At 40.1% G+C, this 17,864-nt stretch overlaps 1 pseudogene across 1 annotated transcript in view; it reads right to left on the bottom strand.

Annotated features, from left to right (window-relative positions):
• Positions 1-15,731, bottom strand: part of LOC130829493 (interferon-induced very large GTPase 1-like) — a 38,771-nt pseudogene extending 23,040 nt beyond the window's left edge. Inside the window, exons 1-2 of the transcript XR_009047541.1 lie at positions 15,607-15,731; positions 9,230-9,298 (exon numbers count right to left, since the gene is read on the bottom strand). The product of XR_009047541.1 is annotated as an interferon-induced very large GTPase 1-like (transcript). The remainder of the gene's footprint in view (positions 1-9,229; positions 9,299-15,606) is intronic.
• Positions 15,732-17,864: the final 2,133 nt, after the last annotated feature.

Raw genomic sequence — 17,864 nt, 5'->3', positions numbered from 1 at the left:
AGGCACCAAAATCTGTATTATTTTTATCTTGTCTTATAATAGATTACCACAAACTTAATATCTTAAAAAACACATGTATTATATCACAGTTTCTGTCAGGAGTATGGGATGGTGTAAGGAATCTTAGCTGGATCCTCTGCTCAAAGTCTCACAAGGCAGCACTCCAGGTGTTGACTGAGCTGTATTTTCATCTAGAGTCTCAACTGGAAAAAAGATGCTTTCAGCTTATACATGTTGACAGAATTCATTGCCTTGCGATTTCAGGACTGTCCACAGTTCCTTGCCACATTATCTTTTCCTTAGGCCCTCCCTCACCATGGTAGCTTACTTCTTTTTTCTTTTCTTTTCTTTTTTTTAATTATTTTTTGGGGGGTACACCAAGTTCAATCATCTGTTTTTATACACATATCCCCATATTCCCTCCCTCCCTCGACTCCCCCCCACCCTCCCTGTCCCAGTCCTCTAAGGCATCAACCATCCTCAAGTTAAACTCCTTTTGTTATACAGCAACTTCCCACTGGCTATCTATTTTACAGTTGGTAGTATATATATGTCTATGCTACTCTCTCACTTTGTCTCAGCTTCCCCTTCACCCCCCGCTCCCCCCAAACCTCAAGTTTTCCAGTCCATTCTCTGCATCTGCGTCCTTGTTCTTGTCTTGTCACTGAGTTCATCAGTACCATTTTTAGATTCCATATATGTGAGTTAGCATACAATATTTGTCTTTCTCTTTCTGACTTACTTCACTCTGTATGACAGACTGTAGGTCTATCCACCTCATTACATATAGCTCCATCTCATCCCTTTTTATAGCTGAGTAATATTCCATTGTATATATATGCCACATCTTCTGTATACATTCATTTGTTGATGGGCATTTCGGTTGCTTCCACATCCTGGCTATTGTAAATAGTGCTGCAGTAAACATCATGGTACATGTTTCTTTTGGGATTATGGTTTTCTTTGGGTAGATGCCCAGTAGTGGGATTACTGGATCATATGGTAGTTCTATTTGTAGTTTTTTAAGGAACCTCCCAATTGTCTTACATAGTGGCTGTACCAACTTACATTCCCACCAACAGTGCAGGAGAGTTCCCTTTTCTCCACACCCTCTCCAACATTTGTTGTTTCCAGATTTTGTGATGATGGCCATTCTGATCGGTGTGAGGTGATACCTCATTGTGGGTTTGACGTGCATTTCTCTGATGATTAGTGATGTTGAGCATCTTTTCATGTGTTTGTTGGCCATCTGTATGTCTTCTTTGGAGAAATGTCTATTTAGGTCTTCCGCCCATTTGTGGATTGGGTTTTTTGCATTTTTGGTATTAAGCTGCAGGAGCTGCTTGTATATTTTGGAGGTTAATCCTTTGTTTGTTGTTTCATAGGCAACTAGTTTCTCCCATTTGAGGGTTGCCTTCTAGTCTTGTTTGTGGTTTCTTTCGCTGTGCAAAAGCTTTTAAGTTTCATGAGGTCCCATTTGTTTATTCTTGATTTTATTTCTGTTATTCTAGGAGGTGGATCAAAAAGGATCTTGCTTTGATGGATGTCATAGAGTGCTCTGCCTATGTTTTCCTCTAGGAGTTTGATAGTGTCTGGCCTTACATGTAGGTCTTTAATCCATTTGGAGTTTATTTTTGTGTATGGTGTTAGGAAGTGTTCTAATTTCATTCTTTTACATGTTGCTGTCCAATTTTCCCAGCACCACTTATTGAAGAGGCTGTCTTTTTTCCATTGTATATTTGTGCCTCCTTTGTCAAAGATAAGGTGCCCATATGAGTTTGGGCTTACTTCTGAGTTCTCTATTCTATTCCATTGATCTTCCTTTCTATTTTTGTGCCAGTACCATACTGTCTTGATGACTATGGCCTTGTAGTATAGTTTGAAGTCAGGAAGCCTGATTCCACCAACTCCATTTTTCCTTCTCAAGACTGCTTTGGCTATTCGGGGTCTTTTGCGTTTCCATACAAATCGTAAGATTTCTTGCTCTAGTTCTGTGAAAAATGCCATTGGTAATTTGATCGGGATTGCATTGAATCTGTAAATTGCTTTGGGTAGTACAGTCATTTTCATGATGTTGATTCTTCCAATCCAGGAACATGGTATGTCCCTCCATCTGTTTGTGTCGTCTTTGATTTCTTTCATCAGCGTCTTAAAGTTTTCTGCGTACTGATCTTTTGCCTCCTTAGGCAGGTTTATTCCTAGGTATTTTATTCTTTTTGTTGCAATGGTGAATGGGAGAGTTTCCTTAATTTCTCTTTCTGTTCTTCCATTGTTAGTGTATAGGAATGCAAGAGATTTCTGTGCATTAATTTTATATCCTGCTACTTTACTAAACTCATCAATGAGTGCTAGCAGTTTTCTGGTAGAGTCTTTAGGGTTTTCTATGTATAATATCATGTCATCTGCAAAGAGGGACAATTTTACTTCTTCTTTTCCAATTTGGATTCCTTTGATTTCTTTTTCTTCTCTGATGGCTGTGGCTAAAACTTCCAAAACTATGTTGAATAATAATGGTGAGAGTGGACACCCTTGTCTTGTTCCTGTTCTTAGAGGGAATTCTTCCAGTTTTTCCCCATTGAGAACGATGTTGGCTTTTGGTTTGTCATATATGGCTTTTATTATGTTGAGGTAATTTCCTTCTATGCCCATTTTCTAGAGAGTTTTGATCATAAATGGATGTTGAACTTTGTCAAAAGCTTTTTCTGCATCTATTGAGATGATCATATGGTTTTTATCCTTCAAGTTGTTGATATGATGTATCACGTTGATTGATTTGCATATATTGAAGAATCCTTGCATTCCAGGGATAAACCCCACTTGATCATGGTGTATAATCTTTTCAATGTGCTGTTGGAGTCTGTTAGCTAGTATTTTGTTGAGGATTTTTGCATCTATATTCATCAGTGATATTGGTCTGTAGTTTTCTTTTTTTGTGACATCTTTGCCTGGTTTTGGTTTCAGGGTGATGGTGGCCTCGTAGAATGAGTTTGGGAGTGTTCCGCCTTCTGCAATATTTTGGAAGAGTTTGAGAAGGATAGGTGTTAGCTCTTCTCTAAACGTTTGATAGAATTCGCCAGTGAACCCATGTGGTCCTGGGCTTTTGTGTGTTGGGAGATTTTTAATCACTGCCTCAATTTCCGTACTTGTGATTGGTCTGTTCATGGTTTCTATTTCTTCTTGGTTCAGTCTTGGAAAATTGTATTTTTCTAAGAATTTATCCATTTACTCCAGGTTATCCAGTTTTTTGGCATATACTTGCTTGTAGTAGTCTCTCATGATCTTTTGTATTTCTGAGGTGTTCGTTGTTACTTCTCCTTTTTCATTTCTAATTCTGTTGATTTGCATCTTCTCCCTTTTTTTCTTCATGAGTCTGGCTAATGGTTTATCAATTTTGTTAACCTTCTCAAAGAACCAGCTTTTACTTTTATTAATTTTTGCTATTGCTTCCTTCCTTTCTTTTTTGTTTATTTCTGCTCTGATCTTTATGATTTCTTTCCTTCTGCTCACTTTGGGGTTTCTTTGTTCTTCTTTTACTAATTGTTTTAGGTGTAAGGTTAGGTTGTTTATTCGATCATTTTCTTGTTTCTTAAGGTAGGACTGTATTGCTATAAACTTCCCTCTTAGAACTGCTTTTGCTGCGTCCCATAGGTTTTGGGTTGTTGTGTTTTCGTTGTCATTTGTTTCTAGATATTTCTTGATTTCCTCTTTGATTTCTTTAGTGATTCCTTGGTTGTTTAAGAGTGAATTGTTTAGCCTCCATGTGTTTGTATTTTTTGCAGTTTTTTCCCTGTAATTGATATCTAGTCTCATGGCATTGTGGTCTGAGAAGATGCTTGATATGATTTCAATTTTCTTGAATTTGCTGAGGTTTGATTTGTGACCCAAGATGTGATCTATCCTGGAAAATGTTTCATGTGCACTTGAGAAGAAAGTGTATTCTGTCGTTTTTGGATGGAATGTCCTATAAATATCAATGAAGTCGAGATGGTCTAATGTGTCATTTAAAGCTTGTGTGTCTTTATTAATTTTCTGTTTGGATGATCTGTCCATTGATGTAAGTGGGGTGTTCAAGTCTCCCACTATTATTGTGTTGCTGTCGATGTCCCCTTTTATAGCTGTTAGCATTTGCCTTATGTATTGAGGTGCTCCTATGTTGGGGGCATAGATATTTACAACTGCTATATGTTCTTCTTGGATGGATCCCTTGATCATTAAGTAGTGTCCTTCCTTGTCTCTTGTAATAGTCTTTACTTTCAAGTCTAATTTGTCTGATATGAGTATTGCTACTCCAGCTTTCTTTTGACTTCCATTTGCATGGAATATCTTTTTCCATCCCTTTACTTTCAGTCTATACGTATCCCTTGGTCTGAAGTGGGTTTCTTGTAGGCAGCATATAGAAGGGTCTTGTTTTTGTATCCAGTCAGCCAGTCTGTATCTTTTGGTTGGAGTATTTAATCCATTTACATTTAAGGTGACTATTGACATGTGTGTTCCAATTACCATTTTCTTAATTGTTTTGGGTTTGTATTTGTAGGTCTTTTCCTTTTCTTCTGTTTCCTACTTAGAGAAGTTCCTTTAGCACTTGTTGTAAGGCTGGTTTGGTGGTGCTGAATTCTCTTCACTTTTGCTTGTCTGGAAAGCTTTTGATTTCTCCCTCAAATCTGAATGAGATTCTTGCTGGGTAGAGTATTCTTGGCTGTAGGTTTCTCTCTTTCAGAACTTTCAGTATATCCTGCCATTCCCTTCTGGCCTGCAGTTTCTGTAGAAAGGTCAGCTGTTATCCTTATGGGTTTTCCCTTATATGCTATTTGTTGCTTTTCTCTTGCTGCTTTTAATAGTTTTTCTTTGTGTTTAATTGTCATTAGTTTGATTAATATGTGTCTTGGTGTATTTCTCCTTGGGTTTATTCTGTATGGGACTCTCTCTGCTTCTTGGACTTGGTTAATTATTTCCTTTCCCAAGTTGGGGAAGTTTTCCACTACAACCTCTTCAAATATTTTCTCAGACCCTTTCTTTTGTTCTTCTTCTTCTGGGATGCCTATAATTCGAATGTTTGTATGCTTAATGTTATCACTGAGGTCTCTGAGACTGTCTTCTATTCTTTTTATTCTTTTTTCTTTTTCCTGCTCTGTGGCAGTTATTTCCCCCATTCTATCTTCCAAATCACTTATTCATTCCTCTGCCTCAGTGATTCTGCTGGTTATAGTGAAGCAGGTTAATAACAAAAGCAGGGAAGGAAGAGGCAAACAGAAGAGAATGCAAGCCTCAGGGAATAAGTAACTTATGGCCTCTTTTACAAAGATCCTGCCATAAACAGCGCAGACATCTGCATCAAGGAGATAAGGAAAAACCTAACTTCTGCACTCTGGCCTCTGTACCTTGCCCCTGCCTAGATAAACATAGCTATAGGCTCCCATAAAAGCACGGGAACTGGTTTATAAAAGGGGAAACTTTTCATTGTTTCGGGGCTCAATCTTTGGATGTGAGTCCACTGGGCCTGTACCGGTACAATAAACATTGCTTCCTGTATTACAAGCCTCGGCGTCCTGCCTACCTCTACCGATTCCTTCAACAATAGCATCTAGAGTATTTTTAATTTCAGTTATTTTGTTTTCCATTGCTGTTTGTTTTTCTGAGTTCTTATGAACTGTTTCTTGTACTTTCTCTATTTTGTTATCGAGATTTTGTATCATTTTTACTATCATTACTCTGAATTCTTTTTCAGGCATTTTTCCTATTTCCTCCTCATTTATTTGGTCTTGTGGGTTTTTTTTCCTGCTCCTTTGCCTGCATGGTGTTTCTTTGTTTCCTCATGGGTTGCCCAAACTTTTGGGGTTGCTTGTCCCAGCGATACAGGTGTTTATAGAAGACTGTCCAAGCCTCAGACTAATGTCCGAGTGTTGGGTTAAATCATTACTGAGTCTAGGAAACACATACATGTATAAGACACACAATTACTGAATCCATTAGGACATAAGGCTCTGGAAAGACCTGACAGAAGAACCCCAGTATGCTATCAGATATTCAAAGAGAAACCCAACAGAAATTGACAACCGAAGCAGAGCAAATCAGAAACAAAAGCAAAAACAAACAAACAAACAAATAACACCTTACACATACAAACACTAATCCAGGGAGATTTTGCAAGCTAGGATCAAATATAAAAAAGAGCTCGAGTACCACCAGACAGAATGGAGATTCTCAGAATGAAATTAGACAATTGTACTAAGAACTAAGATAAAGACAAAAACCTCATATTAAATACCAAGGGAGGCAGGTTAATAATAAAAGCAGGGAAGGAAGAGGCAAACAGAAGAGAATGCAAGCCTCAGGGAATAAATAACTTATGGCCTCTTTTACAGAGATCCTGCCATAAACAGCCCAGACATCTGAGTCAAGGAGATAAGGAAAAACCTAACTTCTGCACTCTGGCCTCTGTACCTTGCCCCTGCCTAGATAAACATAGCTATAGGCTCCCAAAAAGCGCAGGAACTGGTTTATAAAAGGGGAAACTTTTCTTTGTTTCGGGGCTCAGTCTTTGGATGTGAGTCCACTGGGCCTGTACCGGTACAATAAACATTGCTTCCTGTATTACAAGCCTCGGCGTCCTGCCTACCTCTACCGATTCCTTCAACAAAGGTGGTGCGTTATCTGGAGAATAGAGCAAGGAGTCTGAGCAGATCAATAGTGTTGCTTATAAGTATGTTAAGATAAAATAAACTAAAAATGGATGGAAGAAAGGGGAACAGAAGAGCGTAGTGTGATTGGAAATATGTAAATAAAAAGGAATAGAAATGTATAAAAGATAGGGATGAAAGGAAAGTATGAGAGATATATTGTCCGTACCACCAAAAACTTAGCTAGAAATAGAAGCATATAAAAAGGCAAAAAAAAAAAAAAATAGAATAAAAAATGGAATTCAAAAAATTATGTTATAAAACTTGTAGATCCCTTAGGACTAAGATCATAATTAATAAAGGAAAAAAAAATCCAGAACTGATCCCAGAATGGACCAGCTCAATAGGATTGATACTAATATTTCTGTTTCCTTAGAGTCTCAGCTGTAAGTGCCCTTCTACTCGCCTTGGGTTTTTTTGCATTATTCTGTGACCAGCAGAGGTTCCTTTATTGTTGGTCTGTAAGCATCGGTGTGTGGGGAGGGAGAGGGTACAATAGTGGCTCCTTTCCCTGGGAGTGAGTGAGCAGTGGTGTACTGTTGTTTCAGTCCGGCTTGGAGGTGCCCGTTGCAGAGGGACGCCAGTGGCTCAGGTGTAAACAGAAAGTCTCAGAGTTGGCCCTCTCTCTGGGTTTTTTTTTTTCTCGGCAGTCTCCCTGCTGCCAGCATTCCAAGGGGTTTTAATCTAGCCCCGCCAGAGTGCCTGAGGGTACTTGTTCTCCCTGAACGTGTTAGGTAGCCCACAGGGCGTCTCTCCACTGCCAGCTGCAGGAGCCGAAAGAGAGAGAGAGGCTATGCGCGCGGCTCCTTCCCCCCCGGCTCGTGAGCCTGCAGCCTCCAGCCTCCATCATGGCCGGGCAGCTCTCTGGGGCAGGCACTCCTCGCGGGGGACCTCTTCCCTCCTGTCCTCTCGGTCCGTCACCTTACTGGCAACAATATTTCTCACCCTGAAGCAGCTCTCCGGTTCCCACGCTCCCACTCCCGGAGCCTCTGTTCAGCCACGGATCGACATCTCAGTCCGGGAACGCTGAGCTGAGGTGCGGACCCTCCGTATGTTTCTCACTCCCTCCCGTCTGCCACAGCTCCGCCGCTTCACCCTCTTTGAGCCGTCGTAGATGCCTCCCTACCTGTTATGTCGGGCTCCTTGCGGTCCTTTCTGGTGTCCGAGGTCGTCTGCTGGTGTTCAGTTGGTTCTCTGTGGGAATTATTGCGTCTTTTGGTGCATTCCCAATGCATCTGTGGAGAGGGATGCATTCCACGTCCCTCTACTTCACTGCCACCTTTTTCTCTCCCAGTAGCTTACTTCTTTAAGCCAGCAGGAGGGAAAATCATCTCTAAAGAAAGGCTGAGTCTCCCTTTAAGGCCTTTTGCCAGATTAAGTCGGGCCTACTCAGGATTATCTTCCTTTTGGTAATGCAAAATCAACTGATTTGGGACCTTAATTTCATTAGAAAAATTCCTTCATCTATGCCACATCCTATTGGCCAGAAGCAAGGGGAGGGCATTGTACAGGCTTTGAATAATGGAGCTACCCTCATCTGTGTGCCAAGTGACAAACTGTGGCAAGTGCTCAGCCCAATGTTTTACCTATACTAAGGGCTCCATAAATGCTAACTTCTATTTTTTAATTTTTCTAAAGTCCCTGTTAGAAGCACAATCTCAGTGCCCAGAGCACTGTGGGACTCAATGAGGTAAATCCCACCAAAGGGAGGAGGACATAAAGGAGGCTGCCACCACTAAGCCAAGGGAGAATCTGATTCTCTCTGCCCCTGACAGGAGCATGCCTCACAGTTTAGGAAAATCTGGAGAGAGGAGCTGTTAGTGGGGACTTGAGGCGCTATACCAGGGAACTTAGAAGGAATACACATGCAGATTAGGTTCCAGGGAAATTTTCAGTGCATCAAGGCAGAGTGTAGAATGGAATTAAAGGAGAAGCATAGCCCAGGGAGTGTATGTCATCAAACCAAGGAGGACGGTTTTTATCTGGAGATACATATAACCTTCAAGACATCCTTTTAGTTGGCCAAAGGGACTTGGAGTTTAGGTGACTCAGGATTGTAGCTGAGCTATTCTGTACATGGAATTCATTTGGTAGAATTCAGATTTGTAGGATTTGGTGCCTACAGCTATTGCAGGTGGTAGAGGCAAATTTTCAGAGATGATATCTAGTTAAGATTAGCCTATGAACTGCAGTAACCAGCAAAGTGGCAAATGTAATGGGGAAAACATCATGAAAAGAGACAAGGGCTGCTTGAATGGGATGAATAAGGCCCAAGGACCAAAGGACCCCAAAGAACCAGCAATGGACATGTAGGAAAACAAAAAGCTCACTAAGGTAGAGGAGCAGGCTCCAATCTCCAGGAGGCCATGAAGACTGAAAGTAGAAGGGCAGACCCACCACTCCAGGGAACATAAATATAGGGCTTGATGACAACATATCAAGTCCAATAAAGATTGGGAAGCTTACATACATTGGAGAATGAAGGGATTAAACAAGACCGAAGGGTCTAAATTAAGGCCTTGCTTTTTTCCCTTTCTTTTTTTACTACATACCACAGCTGCAGTCAGGAACGCTGATCCTGAAGGGTAACTTTCAGAGGTGGCTTTCTTCTCCTGGTGCTTCTGCCAAGAGATAGTGAGAAATATTAGCCATGGAAATTACTGCAACATGGAAAATAACTTTCATCATTTTTGTATAGCCTGAAAGTTAAGGGAGATGCTCTGTCTCTTTTCTGCTAATGCTTTAGCAATCCTGTTATTTGCTTGTTGTCTCAAAACAGGGAGACACTTTCCTTTAGGAGATATGGGAGACTGTAACCCAAAGAAGGCCTCTTCACCCTTTGAAATCCCATAGCTATTGACCTCCAAATAGATTAGGAAGGAACCAAAAAGATAGGACAGTAGCTGCAGCTGCCTTTTCTTTCTAAGACTTAGTACTAAGCCTATTGAGCTAGAATTCTCATAGGTGTCATTTCAAGGGCACAGACACAGGCACATAGGGAGGGGGCTAGGCTCCTCAGTGACTGTCTCCACTGGACAGTCTGGTTCAGATTTGGACAAATATTGTCCTGACTCTGGGAGCTGACGAGTCTTGCGTGTTGTGTTACACTGTCAGGCTATTCTCACTCTTTACTCTGCATGAGTAAGTCTGCTGGGCATTGAGTAGGAGTTGAATGTGTCAGAAGACATTCTGTAAGATGAGCTTCCCTGAAGGGAGCTGGCAGACCATGGACATATCCTCACATTAGGAGATGATCTGCCAGTGATTTGGGAACCTTGGTTTATACCCAGTGGATACGGCCTTTGCTTACAAAGCAGAATGGTAAAAGTAAGATTTTATATTGACTAGAGAAAGTATAATGTGCAACTCAACCCACATATTTGGTCCTTGCTAAAGACTGAGTCCCTGGTATTTATGTAACCTAATAAAATGATCTCTGCTACAGATTAATGCAATGGCCTTTACTAGCTGTAGGTAGGTCCAGAACACACTAGTATTTTCCTCAGGAGTAAATCAGTTTTACAGTGAAGGTGTATACCAGGAGTATCCCTCTTTCCCACCCCCAACTAGAGTGTTTGGGATGAAATCCTTTGAAGTCACACAAAAAGTTAACTTTGTCAGTTCCAGCAAGGATCTATTCCTAGTCACAGAATTACATCCTTGTTCAAGACCATGTTTTGTCTTTCACTGACTTATTCTCTAAGAAAAATACATATAGAATAGTGTGTATATCTGAGTGCTGTGTATAAGGCACTTGTTCTGATAGTGTTTAAAGTCAACGAGCCATGCTTTGTAGCTTTGAATGCCTCAGAGCTGATACTGGTGTTGTGTCAATGAAAGAGAAGTAGCAATATGGGTAGTAGGAAAAAGGATGAGGAGGAGAAAAGATGTCCTTTAGTTCTTGTCTACTTTCCTGTTGCCTACAGTGACGCACTTGTGGGCTAGACGTAGAGTATCTGCCATGCTTTGTTCTGCTGGAAACATTTTGATAATGATTTTTCCACCTAGCTTCTCATGCAATTTTGGTCTATTTGAGTGCCAAACTATAGAGATAGATTTAAAGAAGGCAGGAATCTATTTGAAAAAGGCAGAAATTGCAGCAAATTAATGGCAGTGTTAAGGATTGTAGTGTCCTCACTCCTCTGACTGATTGAACTGGACTTGGTTTTAAACCAACTTAAAGTTTAAAATATGCGTTAATCTTTCAAAGTATTTGTTACCAGTCTCAGGTGGTTAGTTTAACCCGAGGACACCTTAAAAATGTGGGTTCCCAGCCCCACTCACAGAAACTCTGACATGGGATGTCTAGCTTATTGCTCAGGGACTACGGTTTTTATAAACACCCCAACTAGCATTTTATAAATGCTGCCCAGTATTCAATTATGTCTTGAAAAAAACCCTATTTTAAGGAGACATTTTTAGTGGAGAGAAGATGGGAGGGTAAAAATTTGCCATTCCTGTTGTCTTCAACATGAAGATATCTCATTTGAGACTTTTTACTTCTTGGTTTCCAACTGAAGTATTCTTTCTGTCTCAATATTTGAAGGAATACACACGAAGATTCCACTACTATGCTAGAATGTTCAGCTGAGGGATGTTTAAGAATTTAACTTCAAAGGATAAAGAAATCGAAAGGGCTAGGAAGAGCTATAAGGCTCTTTAAGGAGACAGGTAGGCTGGATCCCGAAATGCTGCCAGCATGTGACTGAGTCTGAAATGGTTTTCAGAAGGAGAGATCAGAAAGGATGTTGGAGAAAAATCATGAAAGGAACAATAGAAGAGCATTTCCCAAAGCTGCAGTATGGCCTGATTCTGCATGATGAAAATATACATCAAATGGCGTACAGAATTAATGACAACAAAAACAACAACTCTGATATATCATGGAAATATTCTCCTATTTTTAGAATAAAGAGTTTGAATATTGAAAAAATGAACAATCCAGGTTATTTACAGTTAAATTGAAAGCAGACTGATATCAGAGAAATAATAGAAGAATCTAGGGAGCTCCTCTTTGTTGACCGTCTCTCCTCTCTTTTTTTTTTTTTTCATTCAGCAAACATTTATTATTACATGGACCTGGCTCCACGAGTCTCTCCTCTCTTGTACCCATCATGATAATGTGTCTTTGAGTGAACTAGATCATACAACTAGCATGCATTGGAAGTTTGGCAAAGATCTTTAAATCTTCAGCATTTATTTCACACATATTTATTGAGGGTCTTCAGCATACTGGGAAATGATTTAGGTCGTGTATGTTGAGTGATGAATGAGACAGGTTAGATCCCTGCCTTTACAGTGTTTACCTCTAGTGGACGAAAGTAAACCATAAACTTGTAAGTATTTGCATAAGCAAAATAATTTCAGATTAAGTGCTAGGAAAGAAACAAGCAGATAATGGGATGGAGAGTAAGTTGAGGCTGCTTTCGATCATGTAGTTAGAAAATATGTGTTCCTAGACTCTGCTGCTAATTGTGAGCTGCTTTAGGCTCTTTATGCAGTGTCCAGCCTTTTCCAGTTTCTATCAAATATAAGGATCCACCAAGGCCACCTCTGGGTATTTAACTAAAGGTAAAGAAAATGCTAACGTTAAAAAATCCTCCCTTTCCCCCACCAAGTTCATTCCAGCATTGTTTACAGTAACCGAAGTTGGAAAGCACGTAAGTGTCCATTGCTGGATGAATGGATGAAGAAAATGTCCATTTCTAATGGAATTTTATTCAGCACTAAAAAAAAAAAAGAGGAAATTCTGCCATTTGTGACAACATGGTTGGACCTTGTGGTCATTACGTTAAGTAAAATAAATCAGACAAAGATAACTACCCTATGATCTCACTTGTATATGGAAACAAAAGCAAAACAAAACAAAAAACAAACTACATGATACAGAGAACAGATTGGTGGTTGCCCGAGGTGGGGGGAGAGGGAGAGTAAAATAGGTGAAGGTGGTAAAAATGCTGAAACCTTCAGTTATAAAATGAATGAGTCTGGGAATGTAATGTGCAGCAAGATGACTATAATTGATAATACTGTATCACGTATTTGAAAGTTGCTAAGAGGAAGACCTTAAAATTTTTCATCATAAGGAAAAATACACTATTACTGTGTGGTGATGGATGTCACTAGACTTATTGTGGTCATCATTTTGCAATATATACACATATGGAATCACATTGTGCAACTTAAATTCATATATGTGAATTATAAATTCAATAAAAAAGAAAAAACATAATAAAATTTTAGCTTGCCTCTTAGTCTCTGCCTCCTATTATAGATTTTATTATTCCTTTAGCCCCTTTTTGTACTTGTTGGATTAACTGGGTATCGAACAGCTTATCCAGTTAGAAACTCATCCTGAATTCCTAACTCTAGCCATTTGGGGATATCCATTCCATTCTGATAGGGAGATGGTGATGTGGGCACCTTTTATTTCTTGGAAGCCCATTTCTCCTACTCTTCCCCTAAACTGTGGTCCCTGTTAGTTACCTGCTAGATGCTGGACATTAGTTTGCCCTATTTATTTGACTTCTCTGTATGAGAAGCTCTTGAATCTGTTATCTCCATCCTTGTGTGGTCCATCTTTCACACTGCATCCTGAAACTCATAAATAAATCATTTGCTTGTTTACAAAACTTGAAAACTCTTCATTGGTTTCTGATAACAATCAAATGACTTGGCCCTGGCATTCAAGACCCCTCACAATCTGGCAACAATCAACCCAAATCTTACAAGGTCTTTATTGAATTTGTTACAATATTGCTTCTATTCTATGTTTTGGTTTTTTGGCTGTGATGTATGTGGGATCTTTGCTCCCCGACCAGGGATAGAACCCACACTCCCTGCATTGGAAGGTGAAGTCTTAACCACTGGGACCCCCAGGGAAGTCCCAACCCAATTCTTTTTATAACCACTCTTTTTCCTTTTCCTAACTTCTAGTTCACTTTCTTCCCTTAGAAACTGTGCTCTGTCATCTTTCCTCAACCTCATAGCCTTCTTAACCCTGTATGTTGTAGGGGAGCAGAATATGCCACCTCCAACTCTGCCACTTTGCCATGTGGATTGTTTTGAGCTGAAGGCAATTAAGACCCAGCAGACTCAGGAAAAGGTTTTTACCTCTCCTTGAACTGCCTAAAAATTATATAGAGGGCCTGTACCAGAGAGAGCTATTTCCAGAGACAACTTTTTATATCAGAAAGATGTACCTGCGTGGCATGGCAAACATTTGTTTACCAGTCCTTTGCTCTTTCCATCTTCTTGTGAATTGTCTTCCTCCCCTTTGAAGCCCCAGACCCCTATTTCCTTCTCCTTAGCTCGGGATGGTATATAAGCCTCAATTTCCAGACTGCCTTTGAATCTTCACGTCTTGGTGGGGATCCTGTAAGTATGTAATTAAACTTAATTTTCTCCTGTTAAGCTGTTTTATATCAATCCAATTATTAGATCAGCCAAAAAATCTAGAAGGGAAATTGTTTCCTTCCCTAAAATATTATATTACATGAGCACTTTCCAGGACACTAAACTGCTAACCCAATTCAGGTTTCTCCATGTTTGTGAAGCCTTCCTTTATTCTTCCAGGTGGAGTTAGAACATCTCTTCTGTGTGTTTACCATAGCACCTGTTACTTGTATGAATCATAATAACAAAGTTAAACTTTTCCTGAGTCCTTTACTCCTGGAAAGTAGTGATGGTTAAAGAAATGCAGCACCCTTTTGTGTTCTGAGAATTAGTTTACTGCAAAGAGCTACCTTTTCCCATATGACTTAGATAAGACTCATCTGTGTGTCCCTTTATTACTTATAAAGAGGCCAGAGACTGTCCCTTTTTAAAATAAACATTATTTTTTCATTTATTGCTATACAGTAGGTCTTTGTTGGTTACCTATTTTAAATATAGCAGCAGGGCTTCCCTGGTGGAGCGGTGGTTAAGAATCTGCCTGCCAATGCAGGGAACACAGGTTCGAGCCCTGGTCCTGGACGATCCCACATGCTGTGGACCTACTAACCCCATGCACTGCAACTACTGAGCCTGTGCTCCAGAGCCCGCAAGCCACAAGCATTGAGCCCAGGTGCCACAACTACTGAAGCCCGTGTGCCTAGAGCCAGTGCTCTGCAGCAAGAGAAGCCACCACAATGAGTCGCCCATGCACCACACACAAGAGTATCCCCTGCTCTCAGCAAATAGAGAAAGCCCACATGCAGCAAAAAAGACCCAACACAGCCAATAAATAAATAAATAAATACCCTGACCAAAGAGATAAAAATAAGTAAATAAATAAATAAAATATAGCAGCAGACACAGACCCCTTAAATTCCATTCTTTGCTTCATAAAGGATTCATTGAGCTGTTTGTCCCCCGGATAAACTGGACAGTGTTTGAAAATAAACATTAGTCAAAACTCTCTCCTTTTCAGTCCCCTTAACTTTGACCCACCCTCCTGACCCAGCATACAGCCTCTCCATAATCATCCCTCCCAGGAATAAAATATTCCCTGATTATCCCACTCCCTCTATACTGTGTTCTTTCGAGCCTGTTGACCCTCCCCTGCAAAAGAAAATATTTTTCTGCCTGGACTTTGTGATGCTTGCAGCTCTCTGTTTAGATTGTTTTCTCTATTATAATAGTGTCTTTCCCCTTACTGCAATAACCCTTTCTAATAGTCTCTTTTTACCTAAATCCAGATTCATGCTTAGTTGACAATAGAAATTACCAAGTTGTTTCGATAATGGACTCCATTTCCCCTGGATGTGGAGCTCTTTATTGAAACAATGAGGAAGCCAGATTCACACTAGTGATCTTAGTATGCCTGAATCTTCCTATGTCTCTGACTGTCCCCATGCCTTTTTCAATCATTTTTTGTTTTTATTTTAGCCCCTGAGTGTGTCACTGTATCTCTTTGTCTATCGCATTTCTCTCCTTTTCTTTCACCTACCTCTTGTCTTCAGGTTGTTCCAGAGATGTCAGAGAGAAGGTAGAGCAGGTTCCTTCCCCAAGTCTGGTCGTTTGCTGACTGAAATCTCCAGCCTAGACTTCAGCTTCCTCTGTGGTAAAAGGGCCTTGTTTTCTCCTCCAAGCAGGAAGTGAAAAACTGGTTTCACTTTTGTTTGGTTTTTTTTTTCCCTTTAAAAGAAATCAGCTGATTTAAAGGAATCCTGCTTATTTATTTACTTATTCATATTTGCTTTATTTGTTTATGTTATGATTCCTGGGTGTTAAAATCACTGCAAATGGAAGACTAAAGGTGTGTGTGTATGCGTGTGCGTGTGCGTGCACGTGTGTGTATCAGTGGTAGGGTGGGGTGAGCACCAGATAAAGAACGTGGGTGAAACAGGATAAGGAGACAATTTAGGAGAAGAGGTGGGGGCACATTAGAGTGTCTTCCTTAGGAAAACTGCTTTAACTGCTTTCCTGTTCCAGTACTCAAGTCACCCAAGGACAAAGAAGAAGCAAGCTCTCAGTGCTAAAGAACCTTGTTAGGTTTTATTTCCTATAAAAGATCTTGTAGGAATTAACTGGTTTTTTTTGTTTGTTTGTATGTTCATCTTTTTTGTGGTTGATTTGGAAATTAACCAAGTTTCCAACATTGTATTAGCTGATTCAACACTAACATGAGCTAAATTCTTAAAAGCATGTTGTGTGTTTATGGTGAGAAAGAGAATTTTCCTGTTCACTGTATTTTATATTAGAGCCTTTTAGTAATGTTAAAAATCTGACTGTTTTCCCTCACACCTACATCCCATGTGAAGCCTTTTGTTTCATTGATTCTTATCTTACTCCATGATCTAATTCATTATCATTTTGCTTTAGATCAGTACCTTCTGCTCCAGTGTTCTTCTATTTCAAGCTTTATATGGCTACACACATCTTCTTGGAAGTGAACCTCATACTCATTTTTCTCAGATCCTCTAAAAATTCTACCCACATTGTTTCATATTTCCCATTCCCACTCCCAGGACACCTGCACATCTCCACTGCATGGACCTAAACTGAACTCTTCTCTGCTGTGCTCTCAGAGGACTCATTCCGCTCTTACGATGCTCCTATCACATTGTGCTGCACTGTAGCTGTTGCTTGTCTATCTGATTTCTCCCATCCCCCAAACCCCACACATCCCACCTCCCTGTGTTCCTCCCCGTTGCGGGGGATCTGGCTTATTCATCTGTATGTCCCAGACGTGGTGCATGAAACATACAGGTGAGCACAATGTGTGATGTTTGAATAAGGAAATTCCCATATCTGTCTGAGCTTCTTTCCTGTTACATGTGAGGATATTAATAGCTATTTCAGTGAGTTGCCATGAGGCACAAGGAAGGTATGAGGGGGGCTGGCATGGTGTCCTTCCAATAAGACTTCCCTTCTCCTACTTTTAGAATAGGAGCATAGGTGTTTTCTAGTAAGCACGCGTTTAAATGTCAGTCTTTAGTTTAAGGCTGGGATCCAATGGTAACTAGCTGTATTTACTTCTGTCTTGAGTGTGGGAAGAGCAGCCTAAGTAATGAGAAGCAGCCGGGTGGTGGAATGAATTTGTGCCAGTAGCACTATCCACTCACGTAACATTGATGCGGTTAAAATGAGGTAGGTTAATCTCACCCAGGGCTTGGCCTGAAGCAGATATTCAAATATGAATTCTTTTTTCCCCAGCACATAATTTGTTTGAAGATTAAATCTATCAGAACAAGACACATCAAGTGGAGTGTCTTCAGCTGCCGTGCTCCCTCCGGTGTTTAATTTGAACCCCTGAGTATTTCTATATAAGTGCATTTTTTGCACTCTTGTGCTGGGGCTTATATAAGTGCCTGTGTCTTCTCTATTGCTATGCTCTGCGTCTACAGATGATAAAGTCTGTGATTCTCTCACAGGGTGAGCACATTTTCTGTATATGGTAACATTTCAGTCAATGTATAAATTAATGAAGGAGCTAAAGCAATCCTGCAGAATCTAAATCAGATTCACAAACAAGATCATTTCACCACACAGTCACCCCCTGTTACTCCAGGTCAACCCCCAATACAGAGAATAGACTTTTGGTTTCATTTTTTCAGTTTTGTCTCAATCCCAAGAAATGTTTGTTTTTAACCCAAACTTTGCTTAAATGATTAGTGAATGTTCTTTGTAAGATGTTTTCTCCAGGCTTTTTTGTTTCTTTTTTTACTGCCAGTTTTTAACTTCAGTTCTCTTTGAAAAATTCTA

The sequence above is a fragment of the Hippopotamus amphibius genome, chromosome 9 (genome assembly GCF_030028045.1).
Source record: "Hippopotamus amphibius kiboko isolate mHipAmp2 chromosome 9, mHipAmp2.hap2, whole genome shotgun sequence".
Lineage (NCBI taxonomy): Eukaryota > Metazoa > Chordata > Mammalia > Artiodactyla > Hippopotamidae > Hippopotamus > Hippopotamus amphibius.
The sequence above is the reverse complement of the archived record's forward strand: the minus strand, read 5'-3'. Positions and strand labels throughout refer to the sequence as shown.